Genomic DNA, 8,807 nt, shown 5'->3' with positions numbered 1-8,807 from the left:
TTTCCTCCTCCAGATAGCTCCCTCCTGTTCAACAGTCATATGACACCCAAATACAACATAATATTGTGTTGGGAAAAGTTTGTCCTTGTCAATTTAGTCCTTTTGTTCAATTCCTTTATGGTTTATTATTCAGCTAAATTTGCAGATTGATTTATTTGAAATAATTCAGACTTTGAAAAATACATGTGAACGAAGCAAAGGTACCAACAGTGTCATATCTCCTTCAGATGTGAATTATAGTATAACATTATCCTATACGTGCTTACTTAGAAATAAAACCTTACTGTAACTTTCTAGCAATGAATGTTCTTTAGCCACATTTGAGCATTATCTTGGTATGTGTGTGTTTGGCCAGATCCTTAGTTAGCCAACATTTTGTCTCAGCAGAAATAAGCCTGATTTGTTCTGAATTGAGCTGGGTTATCTGATCTTATTTCTTGCCCATATCAGAAACAAATTTGTTTAAACTGGAGTTTCAGCCTCTCAAAAATGATAGAAAAACAGCATGGGAAAACACAAAATGATTGATAAAGTAGGGTTGTTGTTTTTTTGTAAATCAGTAAAATGAAATTAAATTTACAGATAAGCTAGAGTACTATTAGAAATTATACCAATGTTCACTTATATTCTTAGAATAGTTTTGGACCTGCATACCTTGAAATCCTGAGAGCCAGTGTGTAGGGGTTAAGGTGTAGGATTCACAGCAGAGAGATTGAAGTTCAAGTCTGCCCTCAGCTATGGAAGGATGCCATTGAGCCAGTTACTTTTGATTGGCCCAACTTGACTCAGAAGGTAACTGTGTGAGTCAAAATGGGAGGAAGGACCACTATCTATATCACCCAAGCTCCTAAACAAAGGTTGAAATATACATCTAAAGAATAAACCAGAAACTAGAGCAACCAACGCAGGATAGAATTTCAGAGTGACTCATGAAAAAATAAGCAAAGAGGTTGGGTTGTTTTTTAGTGAAATACAATATTTTAACTGCAGGTGTCTGCATGTATGCGTACTTTCTCCGAAGTGTCTAACCAGGATATTTGTAGACATGTTGCCTCTGCATGTGATCTGTTTGTGTATGTGTGTGAATAAGTGTGATTATGAGAATCTTATTTAAGGTGGGAGCATTGGTGTTGTATTGCCCAGATCTGGCCCATTTTTTTTAACTCAATCATTCTTTTGAGGGTTTCTCCTGCTGTATGAAAGTTGGTTCCATTCTCTTCTATTTTCAGCTAGCTTGCTGATTCTCAACTCCTTCTCATAATCTTTCCAATATTCTGCTTGGGGTGGAAAGAATCAAACACATTAGAAGACGGGTTAATCCCCCAACAGAATCAATGAAATGATTCTACTAGGGAGGAACTGATTGGAACAGAGTGAAAAGTGGATGGAGTTATGCTAATGGTAGAAAGTGGGGGGGGGGCTGGCCTGGGATGAGACAGAGAAAAAAGGTATATAAGAAAGATTGCTGTTAAAGATGTAAAAAAAGAATGATAGCTTCAAGAAACAAAGTGCAAAAAGAGCAAGGAACAGTTAAGATTAAAAGAAGCAAAAAAATGCAGTGTCATTTGATGGATTAAAAAAATGTTTTAGGTAGGGGGTGAAGAGGCTTCCAACAGAGGGAATGGGGTTAAAAATAAAACTAATGCAAGTATTTGGGATACAGCTGAAGTGAGAGGATGCTGGAAGCAGTATTTTAAAGAACTGTTCTGCCTCCACTTCAGCCGAAAGTATGAGAAAGACAAACGCAGCTGGGTGTCACTAGTCACTTCAGATCCCCAGATGAGTTCACTTAGTGATGATAAAATGCATTAAGGACAGAACAAAGACCTGCAGATAGCTTACAGCTTAAAACATCATGGAGATATAGTAGTTCTGCCGATTGCTAGGATAAAGCAGATACTCCATTTTCCTGGTATTCCAATATGGTGTTTTTATGTGGGGGAAATGGATATGACTGGACAAGGGAAATCTATATTCATCTCCCTTGCTCTAAGACGGTTTCAGAAGTATTACTTTGGAAAATCTCTGAATCAGTCAGGACAGGGTTTTGTGGAACAAGGATCAATCGATTAGAGCTGGATGGATCCTTGGAGGTCTTTTAGTCCAACCCCTGTTCAGGCAGGAGACTCTATATCATTTCAGACAAGTGACCGTCCCTTCTCTTCTTAAAAGCCTCCAGTGATGAAGCTCCCACAACTTCTGAAGGCAAGCTGTTCCACAGGTTAATTGTTCTCACTATTAGGAAGTTTCTCCTTAATTCCGGGTTGCTTCTCTCCTTGATTAGTTTCCATCCATTGTTTCTTGCCTTCTGGTGCCTTGGAAAATAAGTCAATTGGCACACATCTGGAGGGAGTGAATATTTGTCCCAAATCATCCTGCTCCACATCTGAGCTTAATTTGAACCCAATGCACATTCTAGTTCTCTCCCTGTGATAGAGTTGGACTGATCTCCAGGCATAATTAATAGGGAGCCTAAGAATAAGCAGACTTTCTGAATTTTTCATTCTGTTCCAAATATTCCTTATTACTTCCAGCATTCTGAAACCCTCCTTTTATTGCTTCTCAAGTCCTTACTGAAACTCAAACTCTCTTTAAAATATGCATGCATTTCTAACCTAGGTGAATCATTCTTTGGTGTAAACATATAAGGTGCATAAGATGCGTAATATAGAGTATGCTCAGGTGAGTGTTCCTTTTGAAATTAATGTGGTTTAAAGTTAAGGTCTTGGAACTAAGCCCTATTAAATTAAATAGGTTTGTTTTCAGGACATGGGTATAAGAGGCATGCATTCATTTATATTTCTGGGAAATCAGTTTTGCTAAAATTCCAGATTTACAAATCAAGGTTTTATTTATGACACAGCTGATCATTGTTTAATAGCTGTAGCTAGGCTTCTCTGTAGCAGGATGGCACAAACCAGAGTGTTGTGTTATATCGATTGTTAATACTCAAAGGAAATAAGAGACAAATAAGGAAAATAGATTAAAATTTTAAAACTGAATAATTTAAAAACTAAATAAATGAAAACACTGAGCTGTAAGATACCTACTTATGCATTTCCTTTATATTAGAAATGCTTTTTAAAAAAAGGTTAAAAATCCTCAGAGCATTTGTTCATGTAGATCTCACTTCATTTTGCTTTTGTGCCTCTTATAAAAGGAGTGTGCATACTCACGTGATAGGCAGTCATTAAAATTATGTCTTTAAGTTCTTCTGTGATGTGATAAAGGTCGAGTGCCATTTTAAAAAATTGCATTTGATTAGCATAGCTAAAGTCACAAAAAATCTAGTTTGTCAGAAATGCATTTGGCATCACCTGAGATTTGTCCGTTTTTTTCTTACAGATGGTTATGGTCAAGGCAATAATCCCAAGGCAGGAAGAACTGCAATATTCACTGCTGGATCAAAGATTCAAAACAGTGGTGCAAAGCAATACCAGCAACTACAGGGCTGATCCTGCTAATTTGAACTACAGTGACAAGTTATTAAAACTACAAATCAGTTCTGAGGCCAGAGAATTTCACAGTTTATCAGACTAGTCTGTGGAATCTTGCAGACAATTATTATGGCTTAGGTTTCCTAGCAAGGTAAAGCTTGTAACAGTTGGCTTTCTGGGAATATTGCAAGTAAGATCTATAGAGCGTCCTTCCCCAGGTTATTAGCATTTTTTAAAAAATGTAATGTCCCACTGACAGCCATAGAGACTCAAAATAATAGCAAATGAAATGACAGATCAGCGTCTGCAGAGCATTTTATAAGCATATGCACTGGAGACAAAAGACATCCAGTTCATCTCAGAGATTAACAGAACAACAGAATAGAATAACAGTTGGAAGGGATCTTAGAGGTCTTCTAGCCCAACTCCCTGCTCGGGCAGGAAATGCTATTCCATTTCAGACAAATAGTTGTCCAGTCTCTTCTTAAAAACTTCCAATGGTGAAGTACCCATAACTTCTGGAGGCAAGTTGTTCCACTGATTAATTATTCTGTCAGGAAATTTCTCCTTAATTCTAAGTTGCTTCTCTCCTTGATTAGTTTTCATCCATTGTGTCTTGTTCTACCTTTGAATGCTTTGGAGTATAGTTTAATGCCCCTCTTCTTTGTGGCAGCCCCTTAGACATTGGAATACTGCTATTATGTCAGCCATAGTCCTTCTTTTCATTAAACGAGACATACCCAATTCCAACAACCATTAATTATATGTTTTAGTCTTCAGTTCTCTAGTCATCTTTGTTGCTCTTCTGTATTCTCTTTCTAGAGTCTCAACATCATTTTTACATTGGGGTGACCAAAACTGGATGCAATATTCCAAGTGTGGTTTTACCAAAGCATTATAAAGTGGTATTAACATTTCACATGACCTTAATTCTATCCCTCTGTTAATACAGCCTAGGAGGAATAGAACAGTAGATAGATTAGATTAAACTTCTAGATTGTGGGAAAGGTGCTGAATCCCCCAAAGTGGCAATCTTTGTAACTCTCATTAACAACATTTCAACAGTGCATCCTCAAAACCAGGCAGAAATACAATTATTTACTAGGGTGTGTGTGTGTGTGAGAGAGAGAGAGAGAAAATAAGAACAACTCAAGCCCAAATAAAAATGGAGTGATATGGAGTAATTGATCACCATTATCCATGCTTACCAGAACAAATCACATTCTGGGACAAGCAACAGAGTCCAATTATACATAACATTTGTGGCAGAATTAAGGCTACAAAGGATCGGGGAGAGGGGAGAGTGGAAAAATCACCATTTTCTTTGCCAGCTATCTGTTAGGGTAGTGATGGATGAAGAAACAACCCTTGGGCTACCTATATTTTATCTAATATCATGGCATTGTGGAGAAAGAAATTTTTGCCAATGACCTCTTTGCTGATAATAACTAAATGTAATTGGTGGCATCCTGCCATTGTTCTGATAGGAAATTTCTTTCATGGTGAAATTTGTAGTTGGAGGAGATAGCTTTCATCTAATTTGTTCGTAAGTAATGGATAACATTCCTTGTTGTTGTTGTTGTTAGTTGCGAAGTCGTGTCCGACCCATCGCGACCCTATGGACAATGTTCCTCCAGGCTTTCCTGTCCTCTACCATCTTCTGGAGTCCATTTAAGCTCAAAACATTCCTTATAAGGTATTAAATCAAAAGCCTGCCAGCAAAACATTCTTAATCTGTAATTATCAACCAGGAAGGTTTTATTTATTCAAATATCTTATTTCCATCATTTGAAAAACAGAAGTTCTAAGTCCACTTTTTGAAAGGAAGTTTCCAATAAACTGAAGTGTTTTATATCTTATTTCCATCATTTTAAAAACAGAAGTTCTAAGTCCACTTTTTGAAAGGAAATTCCCAATAAACTGAAGTGTTATTTATTTCTGAACAGACATGGGAAAAATCTACCACTTTTATTTCAGTTCATTCAAGCAGCATACGACAAATTTCCTGAAGTTATTTTCCTGGTTCTGTGTCTCCTTTTTTAGACTTTTTCCATAGCTGTATAAATAGCTTTTGAATGTGATCTACTAGGCAAAAACCTCAAGTTCCCCAAAGGGGGAAACTTAAAATTTGTTTTAATTTTGATTTGTTCTCATCGAAATGAGTAGAGATAAGATTCTTTATAATAAAAGAGGTTACCAAAGAAATGCACTTTTATGCTGATATAAAGCTGGGTTTTCTTTAAAAAAATCCAAATTTGCAGAAACAGGGGGCCTTTTACTCTTTATTGCAGGGGTCCCTAATCCCCGGTCTGTGTACCAGTACCGGGCTGCGGCATGCTAGAAACCGGTCTGCACAAATAAGCAAAGCCCCACCTTTGTGATACAGGCAGCATATGCAACCACGCCCGCTCTGGTCCACAGAAAAACCTCTCTCCACGGAACCGATCTCTGGTGCTGAAATGGTTGGGGACCTCTGCTTTAATGTCTTAAGTCCCATTAAGTGCAGATAAGGGAGGAACCTGCCCCACTTTACATCGGGGAGGACTGTGTAGAGAGAGTTTCCTCCTTTAAATTTCTGGGAGTCTACCTCTGTGAAGATCTGACCTGGAAAGTTAACACAATCCAGGTGGCTAGAAAGGCCCAACAGAGGCTTCACTTTCTTAGGATCTTGCGGAAGAACAGGGTAGAACAACAGCTAATGACCCTCTTTTACCGGTCTACCATAGAGAGCGTCCTCTCGTATGGTATTGTGGTTTGGTATGCTGGTCTGACAGCCGCGGATAGGAAAGTATTACAGAGGGTAGTGAGCACAGCACAAGACATTGTGGGCTGTTCCCTGACACCACTGGATGACATCGCCAGGGCTCGCTGCCTTGGAAGAGTGAGGAAGATTCTCAGGGAGGACTCACACCCTGGACGGTATCTCTTTACTCTCCTACCGTCCGATAGGAGATATAGGAATATAGCCAGCCGTACCAACAGGCTGAAAAATAGCTTTTATCCGTGGGCTGTTAGGCTTTTAAATGGGACATAATCTTATGCAGAATTGACTTGGGAGGCCGGTGTGTGGTATAGTTGGTTCACATAGTGTGGTGGGATGGAGGGTTTGTTGTCACTGTGTGTTGGGGGGAGAGAGCATGGGGGGAGGCTCAGCTAATCTCAATGTACACATGTTGTACTTTGACAATAAAGGTTTATTATAACCTGGCCATGAAAGATGGTGAAATTACTATTCTACATAGAGTTTACTTCTCAAAGAAGAGAAATGTATGTTTAGACAGGAGACAAGCAATCTGTTCTTGCATAATCTAACTTCATGTCTGCATGTCCCTCTTCCCTAAAGTAAATGAAATCTTATGGTCCCATATACGATTACTAAAAGCTTACACCAGAATGTGAACATGTCACCAGGGGATCAGTAAACCTACATAAATACATTTTCTATGAGATCATTCCAATCTCATGCATTTTTAATCATCTCTAAAGATTTGGGTGAAAAATGTTTTGTATTTTATAGCGGGTAAGATGTTTATGAATGTCTTACTCTACGGCTCTCATTTAAATTTCTTAAATCATAGGCTTGCTTCAACACTAGAGGCATTTCATTTCTTACCCCCTTCAAATAAAACTCAAGTTTATTCATAATCAATCCTTACGTGTCATTATATGCTGAATTATAAAAAAAGGTTGTCACTGTCCCATAATTGAAGATACTAGCCCAAGAGATGTCCGAGTATTATACTGTCCTTGCATTCACTGGAGTATATTAGAAGAGCATAGGAATAAAGAAGTTGCCCAAGTATAGAATAGAGGATGCTCATACTGAATCCAGGTAGGGCCAAGATGACATAGTATATAGTAGTCTTCTCTGTGGCTAACATGGCACTATCTCGACAGTATCAAAGCCAATGGATCCAGGAATCCTCAAGAGTCTGCTCAGGCCCTTTCCTGTCTCCATTATGATGTCACACAAAATGTAGCTTAGAACGTGTGTGTCAAACTCGCAACGTCACGTGACGTGTCGCGACGTATCACTTTTTTTCCATTGCCGGCAATGGGCTGGGCACGGTTTCGGCATGATGCATCCAGCCCGTGGGCCAGCAGTTTTGATACCCCTGGCTTAGAATGTATGATTGGAACTAGAGTGTAACTTTGAATTAGAAAGAATGTATGTCGTTGACAAATAGTCCGTGTTTTTCAGCTGGTCTCACATTGTTATGATCTGGTGTCTTCCAACATGTAGTTGGAGGAAAGGGAAGAAGGAATGCCAGAGCTGCTGGCATCCACAACCTGTTTCTGTACACTGTTGCAACTGAAGGCATTATTTCTCACTGTTCTGAGGTAGAAACCAATTTTTAAAAAGCTTAAGCATCACAACGTAATACCAAGGAAACCCCTCCCAAATCCATCACCCAAACTCACCCCTTCAAAAATGGTACACGGTTTCACCCACTTTGCAGTACTGTAGTATTTGTACCATCTCTCCCATATGTTTAGTCTAGCACTTGTGTATTGAGAGAGGTTGTCTTGTACAGGATGCTGGTTTAACTATCAAAGAGGTTTTGAAGACCAAGAGATTACCCTTTTAATGCCACATCCGAAAGCTAAGAATTTACAGAAGACTAAAAAAAAAAAGCCATACTGTTTCCCCAAGGGATCATGGCTGGACTGAAAGGTAACAGCACCTTCTTTCTCAAGTAAACAAAATATGGATGAGACGCAACAAACGGCCTTCTGAAACTCTTAGGACAAATGGTAGAAATAACAAGTGGGTGTTCCTTTTTCCCCCCTCTCATAAACTCAGTTTTAGGGCCATTTCTGGGCCCTTTGTTCTTTGCCTATACTTCTGAAGCCCAGCTTAAGGTCAGAGAATTCCACCTACCTGGAAGAAACAAATTTGCCACCTGAACTTGGCAGCAACACAAGCGTTCATTACCCACCTAATTCCCTACCTACAAGCCAAGCCAAGGACTGTCCAGTAAACCTGTCCTTCTAGTTTTCGTCCACCGTTGTTTAACAGCCCTAGCTGGATGACAGCCCACTTTGAGATCTTGTGTGATCTGGGAGCAGGGAGGGAGTTAAGCAGAATCAAACCTGAGCTATAGGCTGAAGGAGAAGAAAAAAAAATCCTAGAATATATCGCGGCCAAGCAAACTACTGCTTGTGTGTCATGAGGCCACTGGCAGCTTAGCAGGGCTGAAAGGAGGCTTAACTTTTATCCACCTACCAGCTTCTTCTCGGAACAAGGAAGTGGGATCTCAATAAAAACAAATAAATCTTCTTTTGGAGGTGCAGTAACTTCTGGTGTACTGATTTTCCAAATGCGTAAGTCAAACGCTGCTTCGGTTGGAATAGCAACGACACAGCTCG

This window comes from Vipera ursinii, assembly GCF_947247035.1.
Source record: "Vipera ursinii genome assembly, chromosome: 5".
In the NCBI taxonomy this organism is placed as follows: Eukaryota; Metazoa; Chordata; class Lepidosauria; order Squamata; family Viperidae; genus Vipera; species Vipera ursinii.
Note: the sequence above shows the minus strand (reverse complement) of the source record.